Source organism: Oryctolagus cuniculus, chromosome 13, assembly GCF_051225735.1.
Source record: "Oryctolagus cuniculus isolate XC-2025 breed Fujian yellow rabbit chromosome 13, ASM5122573v1, whole genome shotgun sequence".
Taxonomy (NCBI): Eukaryota; Metazoa; Chordata; class Mammalia; order Lagomorpha; family Leporidae; genus Oryctolagus; species Oryctolagus cuniculus.
The window spans coordinates 37245156-37269038 of NC_142879.1; the positions used below are offsets into that span (position 1 = coordinate 37245156).

The following is a 23883-nucleotide window of genomic DNA, read 5'->3' on the forward strand; positions in this document are numbered from 1 at the left end:
TGACTATAGTGAAATAATGGCATTGTTAGTTTATTGGTCTTGGGTAGAAAGTTCTACCTTAAAAAAATAACCGTCTGAGCACTTACTTAAATGCTTTAGTATTTTAAAGGACTTCTAAGATACAGGCATCTGTTGACCTTTAAAAAAGGAAAAGTACCAGTTTGACTTTCACTGTGTTAGTGTATGAATGTAGGTTCTCTGTGGTAACTGACCAGTTTCCTATACAATGTATGAGGATGCATGCTTTTTTCTTTGCAAAGAGATTTATTTAAGGAATTCGCTCACAGTTGGTAGGTGTTGGCAAGCACAAAATTTGTAGGTTGGGCCAGCAGGCTGGAAATTCAGACGGGAGTTGATTCTGCAGTCTTGAGGCAGAATTCTCTTCTGAGAAACCTGTTTTTGCTCTTAAGACCTTTCAAGTGACTTGGTGGGTTCCATTTACATTTTGATGATAGTCTCCTGTATTAAAGTCAGATGAGGGGGTCAGTGCTGTGGCCTAGTGGGCTAAGCCTCCACCTACAGTGCCAGCATCCCATATGGGTGTCAATTTGAGTCCCAGCTGCTCCACTTCCAATCCAGCTCTCTGCTATGGCCTGGGAAAGCAGTAGAAGATGGCCCAAGTGTTTGGGTCCCTGCACCTGTGTGGGAGACCCAGAAGAAGCTCCTGGCTCCTGGCTCCTGGCTTCAGATCAGCTCAGCTCTGACTGTTGCAGCCATTTGGGGAGTGAACCAGCAGATGAAAGACTTCTCTCTCTGCCTCTGCCTCTCTGTAACTCTGACTTTCAAATAAATAAATCTTTAAAAAAAAGGGCAGCTGATTGAAACTGTTAACCGCATATACAAAATACCTTTACAACAACACCTAAATGGGTAGTTGATTAAATAACTGGGTGCTATAATCCAGCCAGGTTGATGCATAGGACTACAATTCCAGTTAGTATTTTAAAAACTGTTTGTGTTAAACAAATGTGTAGCATATGAAATATTGCATAGTATTTAGTAAATAGGAGAGTGTCTATAATCAGAGCCCAGTTATTCTTTAAGGGTTTTAAAAACAATAAAGACCTAGATTTTTATTTGTCTGTCAAATAAAGAATGGAAATGGACAATTTAATGGCCTTTGTCATGCTTTGAAAAAAAATTTTTTAAAAGATTTTATTTATTTGAAGGCAGAGTTACAGAGAAGCAGAGGCAGAGAGAGAGACAGAGAGGTGCCTTCCATCTGTTGGTTCACTCCCCAGATGGCTGCAACGGCCGGAGCTGCGCCATCTGAAGCTAGGAGCCAGAAGCTTCCTCCAGGTCTCCCACAAAGATGTAGGGGTCCAAAGACTTGGGCCATCTTCCACTGTTTTCCTAGGCCATAGCAGAGAGCTGGATGGGAAGTGGAGTAGCTGGGACTCGAACTGGCGCCTATATGGGATACTGGCACTGCAGATGGTGGCTTTAACTGCTACGCCACAACGCTGGCCCCATGTTTTGAAATTTAAGAATTAGTGTTCTTGTGATTTTAATATGTTACATATTTAATTTTTAAAATTTAAGAAACTTGAAATAATTTAAATTTTCTGTTTTTGTTTGTGCTCTTATTACTTTTTTCATAAAGAAATCTTTAGAGCTGGGAACTAGTTTTGAGTCTGATTCTCTGCATTAATGTTTGAGAAACTGATTCCGGAATGGTGGAATGATTTGTCCCAGTTAACACACTGGTAAGAGAACCAGGACTAAAGGCCTTGGGTCTCTGGGTTTCCATCCAGTGCCTGTTCTGCTACAATAGTGAATACAGTTAAGCGAAGCTAATGAAGCCTCTAGTTAAGGGAGCATGCTGATATGAGAATGGAGAGGATTCGGTGCCATTGGAGGAAGGATGGTCAGAGAGAAGTAATTGTGTCATAAAATATCCAAATGTGTCTTGTTGGGACACATAGTGACTTATGATACCTGTAAAGTTTGAAGAAATTTTGCAAGTAAGTACAAGTTAGTCTTTGGATGATTGCCAGGGGATATTCCAAAAAGACCTGAAGTATGTGGAGTGCATGGATCAAGAGAAATACTGAGAGAGCTTTTTTTCCGGAGGAGGGTTAGGGTGGACAGACATAGTGCTTTTCGAAATCAGGAACTTCCTGTAGGCAACATAGGACAGGAATTTGGAACTCTTTTTAAGAGTTTTAAGGATTCTCTGGGGGCATAAAGAGAATGTCGCAAGATGTAAATGGATCCTTTAGAAAGTTTCCAGGTTTTAGGCATTAATTTGAACTGAATTCTGGTAATAACAATAATACCTTTTGTGGGTCTTGTGCAAGCTCAGCATAGTTAATACAGACTTTGAGCTAAAGCCATTGAACTTTCCGTCTTACTTGCAAAATAAGCGCAATAATCCCCACTGCACACAGATGTTATCAGGCATAAATGAGATAATATATGTAAGTTATGCTTCGCATAATGCCCGAATGTAGTACTCAATACATTATAGCACTTATTATATCCTGGTACTTGGCTTGAGGGTCTTATTAGAGGATATCATTAGAGTGAGATTCTGCCCCTCCCCCCACCCCTCACTTTTCCCTGTTCCTGACATTTTATTGTCACTTTCCCAGATCTTTAGCTTGTTTTTGCTATCAGTTTATTATTTCCAGGCAAGTGCATGTCTTTGGGCCATATATGAATATATGATATTCTTTACCTTTGTATTCGTGGGTCTATTTTTTGAGTAAACTTTTTGGGGTCGTATTTCATTTGCAAATTCTATGTTGTAAACTGAAAGGGTGTACTTACCATAGTACCATCTCTAATTCTATTATTTAACCCCCGCCCCGCCCCATTTTGTTTTTTCTGTTTTTTGCTTTGTAGTATAACTATCGAGATGTAGTTTCAAAGGGAAACAGAAAGCACAGGAATTTGAAGTAACTTCTTTCTTCCCTCTCCAAAGGTGTCTTCCCTTCAGATTTGAGTAAAAAGCAAAGTAAAATATATAAGTGCCAGCCATGGAGGTAATCGGTTAACCAAGAAAGAGATTTCCTGTGACAGTTATATCTTAGGATGTGAAATACTTCAATATAAATGACAGATTTTTTTTTTTACTGTATGGACTCAAGATCCAGTGAGATTATGAGATATGGTGCATAGACTGTCTGCCTCAATTTTATAGTGCAGTTATTTCTCAATTAGATCAGGAAACATTTTCTTTGTGTATGGAAAGTTGATAGAATTTGCATTTGACTCAGTGACTTGTGTTGAGTTGTCAAAGAATCTTTTGCCCAACTGGAAGAGAGTTTCTCTGCATAATTTTGTATGTTAGGTTTTATTGATTTTGAATTTTTATTTATTTGAGAGAGAGAAAGAGAGATCTTTCATTCTGTGGTTCACTCCTCAAATGTTCTCAACAATGAAGACTGGGCCAGCTCTAAGAAGGGATCCAGGAACTCAATCTATTTCTTCCCCATGGGTGGTAGAGTCCCAACTACTCGAGCTGTCACCTGCTGCCCACCTGGGTGCCCACTAGCAGGAATGTAGAATCCATAGTGGAGCTGAGACGTGGACCCAGGCACTCCCACGTGGCATGTGGGCTTCCCAAGCATCTTAATTGCTGTACTGAATGGCTACCTCTGTATGTTTGGTTTTAAATTTGAGAAATGCATGTATTTCTACATTTGTAAATAGGGCAAAAGTTAAGAGATCTTGAAAGAAGTAAATTTTATTGCCTCTTTCTTGTAATCCTTAACTATTTTCTTTAAAAAAAAAAAAAACGGCATGATTAAATGAACATTGAATTTTGAGTGGTATTGATTTTTTGAATGATTTACTACACTTTGGTCATAAAATAGAATAATTTTGTATTGGCAAGCCTCATTTTGAGATGTAGAATTATAAAATTATATGATTTTCTGTTTCACAACACTATAGTTGATAAATTTTGGTAATCTATGTGTGGCAGCTTTTGATTTTCAATGAAGTCTGCTGGCAATTATTGCCTCTAAAAAATCAGAGTAAGTAGTGAGTTGATCATCACATTTGTTCCCTAGTCCTTGGTGCACACCTTCTTGCAGTCTCTCCTTTTCTCTGCCTGCTGTTACTTGCTGTGTTGTATAATGATGTTTTCTCATCTTACAAGTGCCCTATTATTAAAATATTAGAGTATTAAAATCATCTATTTCTCTTTCTTTAGTTCCTTAATCTCCTACTCAAATGAAATCTCTATTTGTCATAATTATTAGCTAGTCAGAATTATTTGAGTTAATTCAAAGTAAGGTGTGGAATGACTCATAGACCTGATCTCAAGGTACATTCTGTAAATTATGTGTGTTTTAAAGTGAAGCTTGTACAGTTAAAAAAAAAAAAAACAAACCTGTTAACCCAGAGAATTAGCAAGTAGTTTAATACATATAGATTACTTGTTTATCTTGTTACTTTAGACTTCCTTGCCTTTTTTTTCCCCCTGGACTCCCAATATCTAAGAGAACATATTTCTTCCCTATAGGAGTTGAGAAGAGGAGGAAGAATAATGGGAAGAGACAGGACCTATTTCAACTTGACAAATAGGTATAGCTGCTTCTTGGACTTTTTCCTTCTTTAGGCCCTTAATAATCTCTGCATGTTTTTTGTTGCTATTGAAATACTCTCCTTTTGAAATATTATTCACCTCTTAGTTGCAGTTTCCTATCCTCCACTTTACCATAAGATACATGCTCATAGTTTATATATTGTCAGATTACATTTTCTTCTGTGAAACTTGTGATTTTAGTTTATTTTTCAAAACAGTAGTAAGTTTTATTGACATGATGAATTTTTTCCTACCAAGGAGTAAAACTCACCAGTAAATGTGTCCTTCATATTGAAAATGTCTCTAAAATACTGGCTTCTCTTTCTTGGTCATGTACTACATGTCAGGCACTACACTGGACATTTAATATACTATTGAATCATTACAACAATCCTTACACTCCTATAGGGTAGGTACTTTTATTTCACTTTTGGAGAGATTAAATCCTTCGTCTTAAGTTTGCACTACTTATAAATGGTGGAGTTGACTTTAAAGCTCCTCTGCTTTTGATTATATAGTGTTTTCTACATTTCAAAAGCACCTGAAATGTTTTGATGTTCATACCTAGAGTACTCTCTAGAGAAAGCAGCATGTTGAGTCTAGATTTCTGTGTGTGTGTATCTGTGCACTGTTTGGAGTGTTTTAAGATTTATTTGTTCTATTTTAAATTTTTGTTAAATGCGGTTCCTTATTGATTAGTTATTTATCTAGGACAGCACTGTAATTCATGTAGCCTCTAGCATAATTTGAAGTAGTCAGTGCTTAAGAAATTTTTGCTGTTTAGCAAAACAAGAGGTGGCAGTTAATGAAGGGGAGCTCGTCACATAAAATTTCATTTCTATTGGAATGTGAGGCTGGAACATTTCTCATATTACAGCCTGCTGCAGGGCAGGGCTAGAATCCAAGCTTTGATTAAAATCACCCAAACTCTTTTTTTCCTTGCTTTACAACCACAAGTTATTGCCAGCTGAGAAGGATAATGGAGGGTAATAATGAATGAGTGCATTTCCGTCTGCTGCAAAAAATTTTTAGACAGTTTCATTTTTAAAAACCTAGATGAAAAATCCACCTTGAAATAAAGAGTAAGTGAGTGACTACCAAGTGAGTGGTTATTAGACCTCTGCCTGTCTGTTCAGGTGACACTGATGACTGCTGTTGCCAGTTAACAGTTCAGTCTCAAATAGTTTCTCCCCAGGAGGTGGGGGTGTACAAGCATTCAGACATTCTTAAGAGTCTTTCCTTTTCATTCCCAACTTTTTAGACACAAGGTTCCCAGAGACTACTTAGATTTTCCTTAATGCTGTCAAGGTTAAATGGATTGATAATGTGTAAATGTATCAAAATACCATGTTGTATACCATAAATGTCTGTTTTTTGTCAATTAAAAATTAATTTAAAAGATCAGATAATTGAACTTTAAGAATTATCTGCAGTGCATCCTTTTTATTTCTTTAATTCACTGGGAGCTGAATGAACTGATTCACTTTGAATGCCTGTAACTCTAACGTATAGCCCTCATCTCCAGCAGTAAAGCTATCTGAAGTGCACATTGGATGGCTGTGCTTACCAAATAGTTGATGCCCTTTGTTTCTTTTTTATTTTCTTACGGTCGATTAATCCTCCTGGTTGCCCCTTAAGATCACTTCAGCAGCAGTATGTTGTAGAAATATCTCATTAGTCCCTTTATACTGTAGACTAATTAATTAGTAATTAGAGTTCTGGGCTTGACTGAAGAGATTAGTAGTCACCTCTACACTAATAATTTTTAATGATTTAATTTTTGGTTGTTTGTTTTATTGGCTTTCAGGTTATTGTATTTGCTGAATCCTGGTGATAGATAATTAGGATTATCCATTCCTATCAGAGAGTAGCTAAAATATAATTTTAGTTCGGCCGGCACCACGCTCACTAGGCTAATCCTCCGCCTGCGGCGCCAGCACAGCGGGTTCTAGTCCCGGTCGGGACTCTGGATTCTGTCCTGGTTGCTGCTCTTCTAGTCCAGCTCTCTGCTGTGGCCAGGGAGTGCAGTGGATGATGGCCCAAGTCCCTGGGCCCTGCACCCGCATGGGAGACCGGGAGAGGCACCTGGCTCCTGGCTTCGGATCAGCGTGCTGCGCTGGCCACAGCGTGCCGGCCGCAGTGGCCATTGAGGGGTGAACCAATGGAAGGAAGACCTTTCTCTCTGACTCTCTCTCTCACTAACTCTGCCTGTCAAAAAAAAAAAAAAAAAAAAATATATATATATATATAATTTTACTTAACCACAATTAAGGTGCTTTTTTCATACTTCTGCTAGTATGATGATGTAAAAATTTTTAGAAAGAGAATGATAATTATAAAACTACTATACTTATTAAATATTTGTTGTATGCTTATCGTTGTACTAAATGCTTTACCTAATCCTCACTATAATCCTATGGCCATATTATGCCAGTTTTACAGATACAGAAACTGAGACATATGGAGGCTAAATAGCTTGCTTAAGTTATAGAGTAATTATTGGAGCTTGGATTTGAGTATGAGGAACCTGATTTCAGGGACTTATCTCTTTTCTACTTTGCTATTCATCATGGTGATGCCTTTTGTTATAATATAGCTATATTTAAGATTTCTACTTTTAAAATTCCCCATGCCATTTCTTGTTAGAGTCCTTGTGTACATGCAGAGTTTTTCAATTCTATTCTAATAAAACTTTCATCTTTAGTTTTAGTGGTTACCATTTGTTAGCTTTTAGCATTTTTATTTCAGGTAAGAGGCTTATGTCACCTTGATGATTGACATATGTGCTTTTAAGTTGGGGTAATCAGTCTTCTGTACTGGTAGAGAAAAAGTTTGTAGTTGTTTGAGGTGATTATACTTTTTTGGAGCAGATTTGCCATTTGAAGTTGGTCTTCAATATAAAAAAAAAGTAGAGAAGAAGTAGAGAGGCTGAAAGTTCATGCAAAATGCTTATTACAGAAAAACTTTTTAAGAACTGCAAAATTTTTTCCTGAAAACAAAGTTATCTTTTATTTTTTCAAAGGTTTACTTACATATTTGAAAGACAGAGTTGCAGAGTTAGAGAGAGGCAGAGGCAGAGAGAGAGCAAGAGAGAGAGGTGGGAGAGATCTTCTATCCTCTGGTTCATTCCCCAAATGGCCGGAGCTGGGCCAATCCAAAGTCAGGAACCAGGAGCTTCTTCCCCGGCCCAAAGTCTTGGACCATCTTCTGATGCTTTCTTGGGTGCATTAGCAGGGAGCTAGATCTAAAGCGGAGCAGCCGTGACTCAGCTGGTACCCATATGGGATGCCAGCACTGCAGGGGGCAGCTTTACCTGCTATGACACAGCACTGGCCCCACAAGGTTATCTTTTAATTTCATATTCCATTAACTTTTTTTGAGGTACCCTTGAATGTTTAGAAATCAACTTTTATTCTCTAAATGTACAAATAGTAAAATTCTGAAAGCATCCTATATATAAGAGAAAAAAAATTTAAATTTGTCATGACAAAAAAAGGGTTAAGGGCATAGATAGTCCATATGTGGTTTATTGAATTGAAAGATTTTTTTAGGGTAGGGTGTGGGTGTTTGGTACAGTGGCAGAGACACTTGCATCTCATTTTGGAGTGCCAGTTCAAGTCTCATCTCCACGTCTGATTCTAGCTTCCTGCTACAGTGCAACCTGGGAGGCAGCAGATGATGGCTCAGGTATGTGGGTCTCTGCTACCCACATGGGAGATTTGGATCGAATTCCAGGCTCCTGGCTTCAGCCTGGCCCAGCCCATGGCCATTGTGAGCATTTAGGGAGTAAAACCAGCTGGTGGAAGATCTCTGTCTCTCTTTCAAATAAAATGGAAATAAAAAAATAGAAATGCAAAAAAAATTATATTCAAAATAGCTTTTTCACTTTGTGGTCTTTTAAAATTTTTATTTATTTTTTTTCCAAAGATTTATTTGTTTATTTGAAAGGCAGAGTTACAGAGAGGCAGAGGTAGAGGTAGAGAGAGAGAGAGAGAGAGAAATCTTCCATCTGTTGGTTCACTCCCCAGATGGCTGCAATGGCTGGTGCTCTGCCAGTCTGAAACTGAGAGCCAGGAACTTCTTTTGGGTCTCCCACCTGGGTTCAGGGGCTCAACAACTTGGGCCATCTTCTGCTTTCTCAGGCTATAGTAGAGAGCTGGATCAGAAGTAGAGAGGCTGGGACTGAAACCAGTGCTCATATGGGATTCCGGCACTGCAGGTGGTGGCTTTACCTGCTGTACCACAGCACTGGCCCCAACTTTCGTGGTCTTTAGGATCAAGCTTTATAACACTGTATTGGGAAATACTTGGCTTATAAAGCTTTTATTGAATAGTTTAATTTTTTGAGTATAGTTTCTTAATCCATGAAATAATCTTTATGCTATAAATGCTATTTTATTGTGCTGTATTTTTGGGTTATATACTCATTCTTAATTTTGAGAAAATCATCATTTTCTTTTTGAGAGGGGGTGGTTTAGCTAAAACAGTTTTATCTTTTAATTTAGATCTTTTAATTTAATAAAGAGTTTTATTAATTTGTTCTATCTATTTGTGATGCTGATAGAAAGAGAGGAGTGGGGTCAGAACTCTCATCTGCTTGTGCACTCCCCAAATGCCTACAGCATGGGGTTGGACTGAGTTGGGTGGAGTCTGAAGCTAGGACCAGGGAACACAATCCAGATCTTCTATATGGGTTGCAAGAATACAATTATTTGAGTGGACATCAGTGTTGCCAGAGCCTGCATTAGCAGGAAGTTGGAGTCAGGAACTGGAACTGGATACCCTGATGATGTGGGATGCAGGTCTCCTAACATGGCTAATTCTCTGACCCTATATTCATTGTGTGTGTGTGTGTGTGTTTAAGATTTTTAAAATTTATTTATTTGAGAGGTAGAGTTATAGACAGTGAGAGGGAGAGACGGAGAGAAAGGTCTTCCATCCATTGGTTCACTCCCCAAATGGCTGCAGCGGCTGAAACTGAGTCATTCTGAAGCCAGGAGCCAGGAGCTTCTCCTGGGTCTCCCAGATGGATGCAGGGACCCAAGCACTTGGCCCATTTTCTACTGCTTTCCCAGGCTGTAGCAGAGAGCTGGATTGGAAGAGAAGCAGCATGAGATGGTGGTGCTGCAGGCAGAGGATTAACCTACTGTGCCACAGTGCCAGCCCCTATATTCATTGTTAACCTTTGCATTTTGCTATGGAAGTAACATTTGTGTTTGGTTGAACTTAATCCCCATCCTGAAAATATCAACATATTTAAGCATAGTTTTGGAATAGGTAATAAATTTTGTAAGGTGCTACACATTATATAATTTTATTTAAACACTTTTAATTCCTGAATAAGGAAGGAATACACAAAATCGAGGAGGCAGGGATGACTGAATTGTATGTAATAGTTGTGTTATTCATGGTTGAACTTAGTTTGAGCCAGCAACTGGAAATAGTAACGTGCTTATTCATTGGGCATGCTAAAGTATCATGAAATGAGGAGGAAGGGAAAAGGTATTTGTGTGTGTGTGTGTTTAAAGATTAATTTATTTATTTGAAAGGCAGAGTTGCAGAGAGAGAGAGGAAGAGAGAAAGGGAGAGGGAGAGAGAGATCTTCCATCTACTGGTTCACTCACCAAATGACCACAATGGCAAGAGCTGGGCTTATCTGAAGCCAGGAGCCAGAAGCCTCTTCTGGGTCTCCGACATGGGTGCGGGGGCCCAAGCATTTGGGCCATCTTCTGCTGTTTTCCCAGACCATTAGCAGGGAGCTAGATCAGAAGTGGAGTAGCCAGAACAAGAACCCGTGTCCATATAGGCTTAACCCATTACGCCACAGCACTAGCCCTGGGAAAAGGTATTTGTACATCTTTGTACCTCAAATTCTAGGCCATAAACTTTGTATTATTGCCCCTTTTTATAAGATGAAACTGAAATCTTAAAAGTAATCACGTCTGTGATTACAGAGTAATTTATGTAGAATTGGGATTTCTCCCCAGGAATATCTGACACCCAAGGTTTGAATACTTTGTCTTCTTGTGGATCTTTTCCTTTTCTCATTCCAGTTTTCCTCCTTCATCTGTGTTGGAAGTTCTCTCATGTGTTTCTTTCGTTTTTTTAATGGTTATCTCAGAATGTTTGTATGTATACAGTCTACATGTAAATATTGTCTTTACCTTACTCTTGAACAATAAGCTCAGCCTCCTTCTGACATGAAGTTTTGGACTTGATCATCTAACTCAGAAATAACAGTAGTTACATTTATCCATATGAATTACTCTTTGTATTCCTTCTGGAAGCTTATGTGGGTGGGCCTCTGTGCTGACTCTCTACTTTTTCTATACCTTACCCAATGTCGTGTAGCCCCCCTCTTCTTTATCAAGTTCATGCTGCAAGGACTGTGCACAAGCCCTTGGGATTTTGGCTTCAGAATGAAACAACCCCTTTTAATTTTGTGCCTTTTTGTTATTTCTGCTTTTGGAATATTTCTCTTACTTTATTGTTGACTCTACCTATGTTTAAAAAAGACTTTGAAAATATTCAGTCCATCATTTTAAGGTGATCTCCAGCTGTGGATCCACATGGCCAGAAGTAGACATCTACATTGTTATTGTGCTTGATTGGAGTGTTGTACAAGGAGCCTGTGGGATGGGGAGAGGAATTTTGTTTTATTTTAGTCTGGTATTCCCATTCCTAGTAACTAGCAAAACTCATTCATTTTGAGTCATAAGAAATACACTGTTTTTTTGGAGGAGACGCACCAGATAACTTACAGAAAACCTTCTGAGTACTACCCTTATTGGAGGATTATATTGACTACCCTCTCGAGGAAGAAAAAAAACCTAGAAGGAAATTTTTTAATGGAACATTAAGTATTATTTTTCCCTTGCACCTTATTCTAGGATAAATGGCCTCCGAGGGTTGCTTGTTCCTTGCAGGGGATGTCATGTTATGAAGCTTGGGTAGGTGCAGATGCTCTGAGATTTATAACATTAAGGCTAAAAGTATCATGAACATGTCAAAACTTATTTATATTGGAATTTTACAGAGTTTGTTCTGAGGCCTTAACTTTTTAATGGTTTTAGTAATCTTCAAAGAAATGATAACCTTACTTCATTAGTTCTCCTTAAGTAGGCTTTTTTGTGTGTTTCTGGAAATATCTTATACTTAAAGAGTTTTCTTTTTTTCTTTTTTTTGACAGGCAGAGTTAGACAGTGAGAGAGAGAGAGAGACAGAAAGGTCTTCCTTTTCCATTGGTTCAACCCCCCAAATGGCCGCTATGGCCAGCGTGCTGCGCCGATCCAAAGCCAGGAGCCAGGTGCTTCCTGGTGGAATGCGGTGAGGGCCCAAGGACTTGGGCCAACCTCCACTTCCCTCCTGGGCCACAGCAGAGAGCTGGACTGGAAGAGGAGCAACTGGGACAGAATCCGGCACCCAAACTGGGACTAGAACCCGGAGTGCCAGCGCCACAGGCAGAGGATTAGCCAAGTAAGCCACGCCGAGCCCCAACATTTTCTTTTAAATTAAAAATTTATAGCAAAATTTTCCATTTCATTTTTAAAATTATGAAGTCATTATATGCCATAGAAAATGTGGCCTGTACTATTTTTTTTTTGTTCTCCTCATTTAGCAGTGAATACTAGGAAGACATCCAGAAGTAGAAAAGAACTTTAAAGGCAGTTTCCTACATTCTTTCTTTTATATAATATTTTATGATTATGTACATAGGATGTATGTGGTTTGCATTGCTTACTGGATAAGTACTGTTAAAAATAATACTTTAATTGAAAAGATGCTTAATCCACATTTTTAGGTGGATTAAGTTTAATGTTTTGAATTATTTTTGTAGCAAATGGTGTTAATTGACTGTTTTTGGCAATAGTTTTCAGTTAGTACCAGTAGAAAAGATGAGCATTTGAAGGGAAACAATTGTATGCTTTGTAAGTGGTGATGTTGAGTAATGACTAGGGACATTCATTTGCACAGCCAGTATAAACCCCACACAGATGTTTCTGTGCCTTTGCCTTAAGTGGGTCGTGTGGTTTAGAGTGTATCACTGACTTGAATATCTTTGAGTCTTACAATCTACCTAATTTGACCGTGACATCAAACAGCTGTTTCAAAGGACTCTTTTTCAAGAAGAATTTTTTTTTTCATTTTTTGGGTCATTGCAATATGAAGAAGATTGTGTGATTTGTGTATGGATATTGGGACTTTTCCCCTTTGCTGACTGCCTTCCTTCTTCCTAGGTCTGGTCTTTGTCCTAGGGTTTTAGGGTTAATTGGGAAGGACCTCTAATCCCTAAGTAGTATCTAAGTTTGTGAAGAGTCCACTGAAGTTGTTATGGTGGCACATGTTGTGGATCTGTTAGATTTGGATGCTGGAATGTTTTCAACATATGTTCACTATTAAAATTGTTCCTGGGTCCTTTCATCTTTTTTGTAGTCTGTGTACATAATACTTGTGCAGAACATTTAATGTCCTGATCTCTGTGCTAATATGAAATGTTTCTCTTAAAAACTAAGTTGTTTCAACATTAGGAATTTGAGTGTTGGCTGGCGCCATGGCTCACTAGGCTAATCCTCTGCCTGTGGCGCTAGCACCCGGGTTCTAGTCCGGTTGGGGCGCTGGGTTCTAGTCCCGGCTGCTCCTCCTCCAGTCCAGCTCTCTGCTGTGGCCCAGAAGGGCAGTGGAGGATGGCCCAGGTGCTTGGGCCCCGCACCCGCATGGGAGACCAGGAGGAAGCACCTGGCTCCTGGCTTCGGGCTGGTGCAGCGCTGGCCGTAGCAGCCATTTGGAGGCTGAACCAACAGAAGAAAGACCTTTCTCTCTGTCTCTCTCTCACTAACTCTGCTTGTCCAAAAAAAAAAAAAAAAAAAGAATTTGAGTGTTATTATTATTATTTTAATTTTTATTTATTTAGAATGCAGAGGGAGAGAGAGAGAGAATGAGCAAGCAAAACAGAGGCAGAGAGTCAGAGACAGGCAGAGAGGTCTTCCATTTGCTGTTTCACTTCCAATGCCTATAATGGCCAGGGCTGGATCAGGCTTTGAAGCCAGGAACTGGGAACTTATTCCTGGTTTCCCAAGAGGGTGGCAGAGACCCTAGTACTTGAACTACCATCTGCTGCCTTACAGGGAGTGCATTAACAGGAATCTGGAATGCTGAGCAGACTGAAACCTGGGCACTCCAGTATGGTATAAGGATGTCCCAAGTGGTATCTTAACCACTGTGCCATGTGTGTATCCCTGAATTTCATCATTGTTAACTGGTAAGAGATAACTTATATTGTTCAATTTATAATATTGCACAGTTTGGCATTTATATGTGTGCACAAATACACATGTGGAAACTTGAATTAAAGTTAGAAAATGACATTACAGAAATGGGGAGATTATTTCAGATGTAATAGATTTCTTTTTTTTTTTTTTTTTTTTTTTTTTTTTTTTTTTGACAGGCAGAGTGGACAGTGAGAGAGAGAGACAGAGAGAGAAAGGTCTTCCTTTTGCCGTTGGTTCACCCTCCAATGGCCGCCGCTGCAGCCGGCGCACCGCGCTGATCCTGGCAGGAGCCAGGAGCCAGGTGCTTTTCCTGGTCTCCCATGGGGTGCAGGGCCCAAGCACCTGGGCCATCCTCCACTGCACTCCCTGGCCATAGCAGAGAGCTGGCCTGGAAGAGGGGCAACCGGGACAGAATCCGGCGCCCCAACCGGGACTAGAACCCGGTGTGCCGGCGCCGCAAGGTGGAGGATTAGCCTATTGAGCCACGGCGCCGGCTCTGTAATAGATTTCTTTTTGGGTAATAAAATCACCTTAAAATCAGTTAGTAATATACTAGGGCACTTTAAAAAGTTCATGGAAAAACTGAGTTAAGAGAGAAATTTATTTTGTTGCAAATTTTTTGAAGTCCAGGCATAGGTTTTTTTGGTAATACATATTTTCCATGACCTTTCATTTGGTAATGATTATGATGTATATGGAACTATGTTTGCTGCTGAGTAGAATTTATAAATAGTTATGGGTTCTTATTCCTTATCCTTAAATACCCTATAGTCTGTAATTGCTGCATGTAGATGTTGCAATATTAGTTCAGATGAGAGAAATATTATCACAGGACAAAACTGTCAGAGAAAACTTTATGGCATGAATGACCTGCGGTTAGGATAGGATTTGGAGAGGCATAGAAGTGTAGAGGAGAAAATATTCAGTAATTGGAGGCTGAGAGGAGGTGGGAAATGGTAGAATGTGTTTGACATACCAAATTGGGTGTAGTATATGGGATACATGTTAGAGAGTAAGGGAAGGAAAGAAAAGATTGTAGGACATTGTGTATTGTCCTGAGGAGACTCTAAAGTTTGTAAAACAGTGGGGTGATTAGTCATTCACTCATTTGATAACCAGTTATCAACTATGGCCAGTTACCAACTAAGCAGAATGGTATAGCGTCTACGGACACAGGTTCTTGGGAACCTGAACTTCCAGATTTAAGTACTTGATAGGCTAGTGACTTTTTATACATTTTTTTTCTCTTAATCATTTATTTGTTTGAAAGGCAGTGTAACAGAGAGGTGGGGAGGGAAGAGAGATAGAGAGAGAGATCATCCATTCTCTAGTTCACTCTCCAGCACAGCCAGTTCTGGGCTAGGCTGGCTGAAGCCAGAAGCCAGGAACTGCATCCTTGTCTCCCAGGTGGGTGGCAGGGGCCTCTTCTGCTATCTTCCCAGGCATATTAGCAGGAAGCTGGATCAGAAGCAGAGTAGCTAGGACTTGAACCTTTACTCTGATATGGGAATTGTGGCCTCATCTGTTGTGCCTCAATGCCAGCCCCCTTTTAACCCTTTCTAATAAATCTAGTTCTGTCTGTGATATTAAATTTGTCAAATCACCAAGTCATTGATTTTTTTTATTTGACAGGTAGAGTTATAGACAGAAACCAAGTCATTGATTTTTATAAAAAATTTAATATTTAACTCTAAATAGCTTTTATAATAACTTTCATTTTTAGATATTGATCTTAAGATATATAGAAAACTTACCATCAGTAAAAAACATTTTAGTCTTTCACTTAGAAATTTTTCAGTTGAGACTTTCTAAAATTGTGGATTGTGCTAATTTGATTTTTTGGGTGATACTGTTGAATTTAATTTTAGATTAAGATTTAAATAAATGCACTTTAAACATTTTAAAATTTAAACTTAAAATTAAAATCTAAAAGTAGCCCCAAAAAATCAGTTAACCTGCATAATCTTGAATCCATCTCTGCAGCTGGAGGTTGGCATAGAAGCATGGGGTTCTGTATTTGATGACCTACACAAGCCATGTGGCGTGGCAAATGATTTCTACAAAGACAAGGTGGATGTTTCTTTGTTGTTGCTGTTGTTGGTTTCTTAATCAGAAAAGATGGTTGGGAAAGCATGCTGGGTATCTTCCATAGCCTGTTACAGACAGGGAGTAATAGATCTCTGATAGTTATTGAGTGGAGACTTTTAAGGACACAATAAGGGTAATTGAGATAAGTCACAAGTATAGCATTACAGGACCTTGCATTAGTGAGATGAAAGTGTGAATATTCAGTGTTGGTACTTCTAGACAGGCTACTTTTTTTGTTTGAGAACATTTCTGTGGATTGATGGTAGTTAATATTTGGACATCTCTGGTTGTAAAATTAACAACAGGAGTCACTGTGCACTTGCTCGCCATGAAGGACCAATGTCTTTAATGTGTTGTACTATAAGAATTAATGGTAAAACCAATCTTTAAATAGTACTTTATACTTTGTGTGTCTATGGGTGCAAACTGTTGAAATCTTTACTTAGTATAGAGTTGATCTTCTGTATATAAAGATAATTAAAAATGAATCTTAATGAAGGATGGTATGGGAGAGGGAGTAGGAGGTGAGATGGTTTGGGGGTGGGAGGGTAGGTATGGGGGGAAGAACTGCTATCTTCCAAAAGTTGTACTTATGAAATTTATATTTATTAAAGCTTTCTATAACAATATTTGGACACCTCATAACTACCTTCTGGTACCTTCCTTTTTATTATAATTATAACTATAATTATAATCTCTGATATTGTTGAACAGTTTAGTTATAAATTCAAACTTTGCTGCAAGGCTTACTTATAATGGAACATGAGGGAAGTGGGGCTTGGCATGAGAAGGGAGCCATAGGAAGTGCTCAGGGCTTGTTCTTTAGAATTTATGTCCCTTTAGTGGCTGGCCACTTTGCTCATGACCACTGCTTTGCCATGACTGTGTGAGACTGTCATATGATGTGTGGGTTGTGGGGTGTTCATTTCAGACGCTATGAATTGGGCTCTAAATTCACTTGACAGAAACCAGACTCACTTTTCCTCAGGGACTTTTAGTGCAATAGATTTGGAGCTGAAAGGCCTGGACTTGAATCTTGGCTCCTTTTCTTATTGTTTTTGTCACCCTGAGCAAGAAATATAGTCTTTCATAACCTGTTTGCTCATTAGTAAGGGGAGGGGGACACTCATTCCTAGTGTAGGTGGTTAATGAGGCTTACATGAGAAGCTAAAAAAATTTTTTATAAAATCCCAAAGAGCTACTTAAATGTCAGTTGTTATTGGGAGATTGTGATTGGAGGCACAGGTATGTCATAATTATTATTTGTAACACCCACTATAGTAAAAGGCAAGTGAATTTATCAACTCTATGAGGGCAGAACCATGTCTGTTTTGTATCTCTTATCCCCAACATCTTTATAGAATTTTGCTTACTTCATATACTCTCTTTTTTTTTTTAACAAAAAAGATTTATTTATTTTGTTTGAAACACAGAGTTGGAGAGAGAAAGGGGGAGAAATAGAGAGAGGGAGAGACATCTTCCATCTGCTGTCCACTCCATATGGCTGCGACAGCTGGAGCTGGGCTGATCCAAAGTCAGGAGCCAGGAGTTTTTTCTGGGTCTCCCATGTGGGTGGAGGGACCTAAGCAACTGGGCCATCACCCTCTGCCCTCCCATTAGCAGGGAGCTGGATTGGAAGAGGAGCAGCTGGGACTTGAACTGGTGCCCATATGGGATGCTGGTGCTGCAAGCAGCAGCCTTATCTGCTGTGCCACAGCCCTGGCCCCATTTTCTTTATTTCTTAGTTTAAAAACTTTTCACTCCTTTTCCTTAGAAGTTTAATTGTTCCTTCTCCATCTTAGAAAAAGTGGTACCGATGGGAGCGCATGCTATGGTGTTGTGGGTGAAGTAGCTGCCTGCAACACCGGCATCCCAGGTGGGCTCCAGTTTAATTTCTGTTTGTTCCATTCCGATCCAGCTCCCTGCTTATGTGCCTGTGAGGGCAGTGGGGGATGGCCCAGGTGTTTGGACCCCTGCAACCATGTGAGAGACCAGGAAGAAGTTTCCTGGCTCCTGGCTTCAGTCTAGCCCAGCTCCAGCCATTGTGGCCGTTGTAAATAGAAGTGAATAGAAGATCTCTCTCTGCCCACCCGCCCCCGCCCCCGATTTATTTATTTACTTGAAAGTCCGAGTTACACAGAGAGAGAAGGAGAGCCAGAGAGAGAGAAAGTTCTTCCATTCACTGGTTCACTCCCCAGTTGGCTGCAACGGCCAGAGCTGCTCTGATCCGAAGCCAGGAGCCTCTTGTGGGTCTCCCACGTCGGTGCAGGGGCCCAAGGACTTGGACCATCTTCCATTGCTTTCCCAGGTCATAGCAGAGAGCTGGATCGGAAGTGGAGCAGCCGGGGACATGAACCTGTGCCCATGAGGGATGCTGGTGTTGTGGGCTGGGGCCTTAACGTGCTGCACTACAAAGCTGGTCCTAGCCCTCTCTCTCTCTTGCTATAACCTGCTTTTCAAATGGAGTAAATAAATCTTAAGAAAAAAAGAAAAAAAAAAAGGAAGAGTGATACAGAGTTTAGTGCCATATCCTGTAGGTAAGCTAAGCCTTTGTGGACTGGTCTCTAAAAAGAAAGAGAGGGCAGGTTAACCATAGGCTTCTCCTTTAGTTCTTTGTGTGCCTCAAATAAAAAGGAATAAAATAATAAAGAAATTTGAGGAACATAAATGCTGAAAAGAAAAATGTTTGGGTAAAAGACAGACAGACAGGAATTGAGGCTTAGCAGCTGAATGGGGAACCCAGCGAAGGAGTTGGGCTGAGTTCTGGAAAAGGGGATGTTACTCTTGAGACATTCTGTCACAGCTGGGTAGTGCGCAGGAAGCTTTGCACATGGTGCATACCATCCAGGCTGTTCACTTTCAAAATGCCACCATGTTTGCATTTTTTATGCATGCAAGTTAGCATTTTTCTATGAGTTGATAGTTAAGGCTTTATAGTTCAGATAGTATCCCTGTACTTGTAAATATAGCCTTCAAGTTAGTTTTTCGGAAAGTGAAATATTTGACACTCCTCCAGGCTCTATTATACATGTACGTGAGCTATGTGGGCAATTTAATTAACTCTTTCTTCCTTCCTCCCTCCCTCTCTCCTCCCTTCCTCCCTCCCTCTCTCCTCCCTTCCTCCCTCCCCTTCTCCCCCTCAACTCCCCCTCCTCCTCTCCCTTCCCTTTTCCCTCTCCCTTCCCTTTGCATTTGAAAGACAGAGTGGGGAGGGTTGAAGAAAGAGAAAAAGATCAATCTTCCATCCACTGGTTCACTTCTCAAATGGCTTCAAAAACTGGGGCTGGGCTAAGCCGAAGCCAGGAGCCTGGAACCCCATCCAGGTCTCCCGTGTAGGTGGCAGTGGTCTAGATATTTGGGCCATATTCTTCTACCTTCCGTGGCATATACACAAGGATCTGGATTGAAAGCAGAGTAGCTGGGACTTGAACCAATATGGGATGCCAGCATCACAGGCTGTAACTTAACCTGCTGTGCTACAGTGACAGCCCCTACGCAACTTGTTTTGAATGTGTTCCTTTTTTTTTCTCTTTTTTTGTCAGCTGTAAAGTTAGCTAATACTTGTTTTGTAGAGTTGTTGTTGAGATGATAAGCAATACTTGTATAGTATCAAGTTAAGTGCCAGGTAAACAGTAGTGATCCAGTTTATGGTGGTTATTTTAATTTTTTGATCTAGGCTTAACCTGTAACTATCTGTATATTATTTGATAATAAGTTCCATTGATACAACAAGTATTCCAAATGTTGTTATTCTTGAGGGTTTCAGTATTTGCCTTTGGACTAAATATTTATTATGTTTTCATTTCATAGATTTCAGAGACAGCAGACCCATCTTATTTCTGTTGAATTATATGTAGTAACTCAAAAGGCATATATCAGCTGTCAGAAGCAGCTTCATTGAAAAGAAGGTAATTTCAAATTTTGAAAGTGTCATTTACTATTTAATTTTACTTGGGTTATATTTTTAGCCTTGACATAGATGATTAACAGGTGCTTAAGCTATAGTGAAATTTTTCAGACTATAAGAAATACCAATTATGTCATATTCTCTCTGAAGGGTTTTTTCCTTTCTTCTTCCTTTCCTTCTTCTCCTCCTCCTTCCCCTTCCCCCTCCTCCTTCCCCTTCCCCTCCACTTTCCTCCTCCCCCCCCCTTTTCTCCTTCATCTTCTCTTTCCTCCTCCTCCTCCTCCTCCTTCTTCTTCTGTTTGGTTATACAGCAGATAATGCCAACCCTGATGACCACTACCATGCTGTTTGATGTGGATCAAGTGAATAAAAACTTCAGTCTAACAAGAGTGCCATGTGATATGGGCAAAGTAGTTGTTGACTTGCCAGTATTTAAAAATTACTTTCAAATAATTACGAATGAACTCTATTCCACAACAAAATACCAGGTGCATTTGGAATCATCTCAGTGGGGAGATTATTACTGAGGCAGGAAGATGAGCTGGGAAGAAGTTGTGTGCAATGGTTGATTTTATATCGTTTGGTCAACTTTGTCTCTCATTAATTCAGCACACTTCCTAGATCTCTTTGTATTTAGACTAGTAGTGGCAAGTAGAGCTTGTAGTAAATAGTTCATGGTGGACTGTGAATAATTTGACTCAAGATAGAAGAAATAAGGTGTTTCATTTTCTCTGGGCAGATTGGTACTGGGATCTTTAGTGACCAAGGAGAGAAACAATTGGGGAAAAAATCAGACTCTTTTATTCTTATGATGTTTTTAAGTCAGCACACTAGATTTTTGAAATATTCAAATAGAGTAACAATTGTTCCTGTAAAAATTTTTTCCTCTAGCTTTATGTTTATCCAAAGGTAACATTACTTGATGAATTCTCAATAAATGTACAGAAGTGGAAATGTCTGATCAAACATTTGGGTCTGCTTGGGAGTACAATTTTATTATCACTTGGAAGAAAATGTTATTGTTTTAAAATGTTTAACATCTAGGAATGACTGTAAATATGACAGAACAAAGTTTACTTTTACTAAAAGAATAGGATGAATAAAGCACTGGAAGGAAAAATCTGGAACCCAGAATCTCTATGTGCTCTTTCTTTCAGTAACTAACTGTGGAACCTTAAGCAACTAATTTAATCTATGAGTTTTAGTTATTTTCTTTGTAAAATGAGAAAGTTAAAATTAAATATTGAGGGGCTGGTACTGTGGCACAGTGAGTTAAAGCCCTGGCCTGCAGTGCTGGCATTCCATATGGGCGCCAGTTCGAGTCCCAGCTGCTCCACTTCTGATCCAGCTCCCTGCTAATGTGCATGGGAAAGCAGCAGAGGATGGCCCATGTCCTTGGGCTCTGCATCCATGTGGGAGACCCAGAAGAAGCTCCTGGCTCCTGGCTTCGGATCAGCTCAGTTCTGGCCATTGCAGTCATTTAGGGAATGAACTAGTGGATGGAGGACCTCTCCATCTCCCTCCTCTGTCTCTCTCTCTCTCCCTCTCCCTCTCTTTTTCTAATTCTTTCAAATAAATAAAAATAAATCTTTAAAAAAAGTTAAAAGAATTGAATATTGAGTCCCCTTCCACTTGTGGGAATTAAATATTACAATAAAAACAAATAATATTAAGGAAAATATAGTTGTGCCCCATTTAGAAAGAAATTTTATATGTAAAATTAACTCCTTTTATCATTTAGCATGGATTAGTGGGAAGAGTTTGGGATCCAGAGACAGAAGAGAGAAGTTGATTCCCAGCGTAGTTATTGTTGACTATCAAGCATTAGGCAAGTGACTTTGGTTCTCAGTTTTCTCATTTGTAATATGGATGATACTAGCCTGTGATGGAGACTGGTAAACTATATATCCCAGCAGGCATTCTTTTATTCTTGTGAGAACTGGTGTCTGGCTAAGCTTCGACTAGCTTACAGCCACCCCGCCACAACTGTGTCTCTTGGATAGATACAGTTAGGTTGGGCATGGAGACTAAGTTTGGCCATTGGGATGTGATAGAAATTGATATAGTCAACTTTTTGCAACATCCTCTTAAATAAAAAGCCATTTGCTTTGGATATCCTCTTTTCTTTTTTCTCTTTGGCCGGGAATGACAAGAATGAAGCACTGCCTTAGACCCAAAGATGGACATCAAATGATGAAGATGGCAGAACTGACTGGCTAGGATGGGTACCCCAGAGCAGAGCTGTCTATCCATAATTGCATATGAGAGATAAATAAACTTCTGTCTTTTTAATCAGTGTATTTTTGTATTTGTTACATCTGATTTGATCTACCTAGTAGCCTAAATAAAATACTCCATTAAGGAGTTGTGAAGACTAGAGAGTATAAATTGCCTACTTTAGTATGTGATGCATAGTAGAAGCTCTATCAGTGTTACCTATCATTGGTTTGATTTTACTCTCTACCTGTTGTGGCTGGGCCACCGTGCTATATATAAAAATCATAAAATAGTTTCTATTGTCAGTGGACTTATGATAAATAAAAACAAGATTCTTACAGTTAAGAAAACCACAGGTTAACTAGTAACAGCAAGTTGAAGAACGAAAGTTTTATTCTTTAATAATAGTAACCAGTAATATAAGTTACCTAGAATAAAACAGTAAGGAAATAGACAAGGAGATCCTATGAGAAACACGATTTAATTAAGACAAAAAGAATATAACTATATGGAGAGATAGTTCATATTAAAATGTTGTTTTCCACAAAGATTAGTTTGCTGGCTTAATTACTATTAAAACTCAAGTAATACGGTAATATGTATAATGCAGAACACTGGTCCCTGATGCACCCTTTTTCATCCCTCCTTGTTATCACTGTAGACAACTGTTGTAACCTTAGCAGTTTCTTTGGTATTTACCTCTGTGTTGCTCAGTATTATTTATGTTGCCATTTTTTGATGTTTCAATTTCATTATATGCAGACTTACTTATAAAGTAAATAAGGATTTAGCTTTTATACTTCACTTATTCATTCTTTTTTCCCCTTCATCTTCCTTCTTCCACATAGTTATCATAATTTTTGGTTAGTGGCTTCAAATTTTTTTTAAAAATACTTATTTATTTTCATTTTATTTGAAAGTCATAGAGATAGAGATCTGCCACTCACTGGTTCACTTTTCTTTATTTTTTTAAAAATATTTTTATTTTATTTATTTGAAAGGCAGAGTTATAGAGAGAGAAGGAGGGATAAAGAGAGAGAGCTCTTCAGTCTGCTGGTTCAGTCCTCAAAATGGCCTAGGCCAGGAGCCAGGAGCTTCTTCTTGGTCTCCCACCTGGTTACAGGGACCCAATGCCTTGGGCCATCCTCTGCTGTTTTCCTAGGTGTATCAGTGGGGAGCTGGATCAGAAGAAGAGCAGCTGGGACGTGAACTGGCACCCATATGGGATGCTGGCACTGCAGGTGGTGGCTTAACCCACTATATCACAGTGCCAGCCTTGTGGCTTCATTTTTATAATTATGTATTATTCATAACTGAGCCACATAGTGACTGTGATTATATTCACTTTTCCTGCAACTTGTTTTTCTTAGAGTTTAATGGGAATTTTTCTTGAATTAACTCTGAGAATTTCTTCTGTTCCATTTTCCCTTCCTGGGATTTCTGTAGTCTATTATTTGGATCTTCTAGATTTTAATCTTCTAATTTTCTCTTTTCCTTTTCTCTCTGTAGTGTCTGGGAGATTTCCTATACTTTCTCTTCTAACCTTATTTTTAAAATATTTATTTGAAAGGTAGAGTTACAGAGAAGCCGAAGCAGAGAGAGAGAGAGAGAGAGAGAGAGAGAGAGAGAGAGTCTTCCATCTGCTGGCTCACTCCCCAATTGACCGCAATGGCCGGAGCTGTGCCGATCCGAAGCCAGGAGCTTTCTCCAGGTCTCCCATGTGGGTGCAGGGGCCCAAGGACTTGGGCCATCTTCCACTGCCTTCCCAGGCCACAGCAGAGAGCTGGATCAGAAGTGGAGCAGCCAGGACTAGAACCAGCGCCCATATGGGATGCTGGTGCTTCAGGTGGTGGCTTAACCTGCTA

General features: G+C 39.4%; 1 protein-coding gene across 48 annotated transcripts in view; it reads left to right on the forward strand.

The window, feature by feature from the left end:
• The window catches only part of DISP1 (dispatched RND transporter family member 1), a 196096-nt gene that overhangs the window by 7991 nt on the left and 164222 nt on the right, over positions 1-23883 (forward strand). For 12 of the 48 annotated variants that reach the window (XM_070055348.2, XM_070055349.2, XM_089312256.1 and 9 more), the window contains exon 2: positions 4475-4536. The exons of 11 other annotated variants lie outside the window; for them this stretch is intronic. The gene's annotated coding sequence lies outside the window, so the exon portion shown is untranslated. Of the gene's footprint in view, positions 1-4474; positions 4537-11726; positions 12014-19704; positions 19803-23883 lie in introns of those variants that run through there. 25 more of the 48 variants (XM_070055346.2, XM_008268371.5, XM_051821358.3 and 22 more) reach the window with 4 other exon arrangements.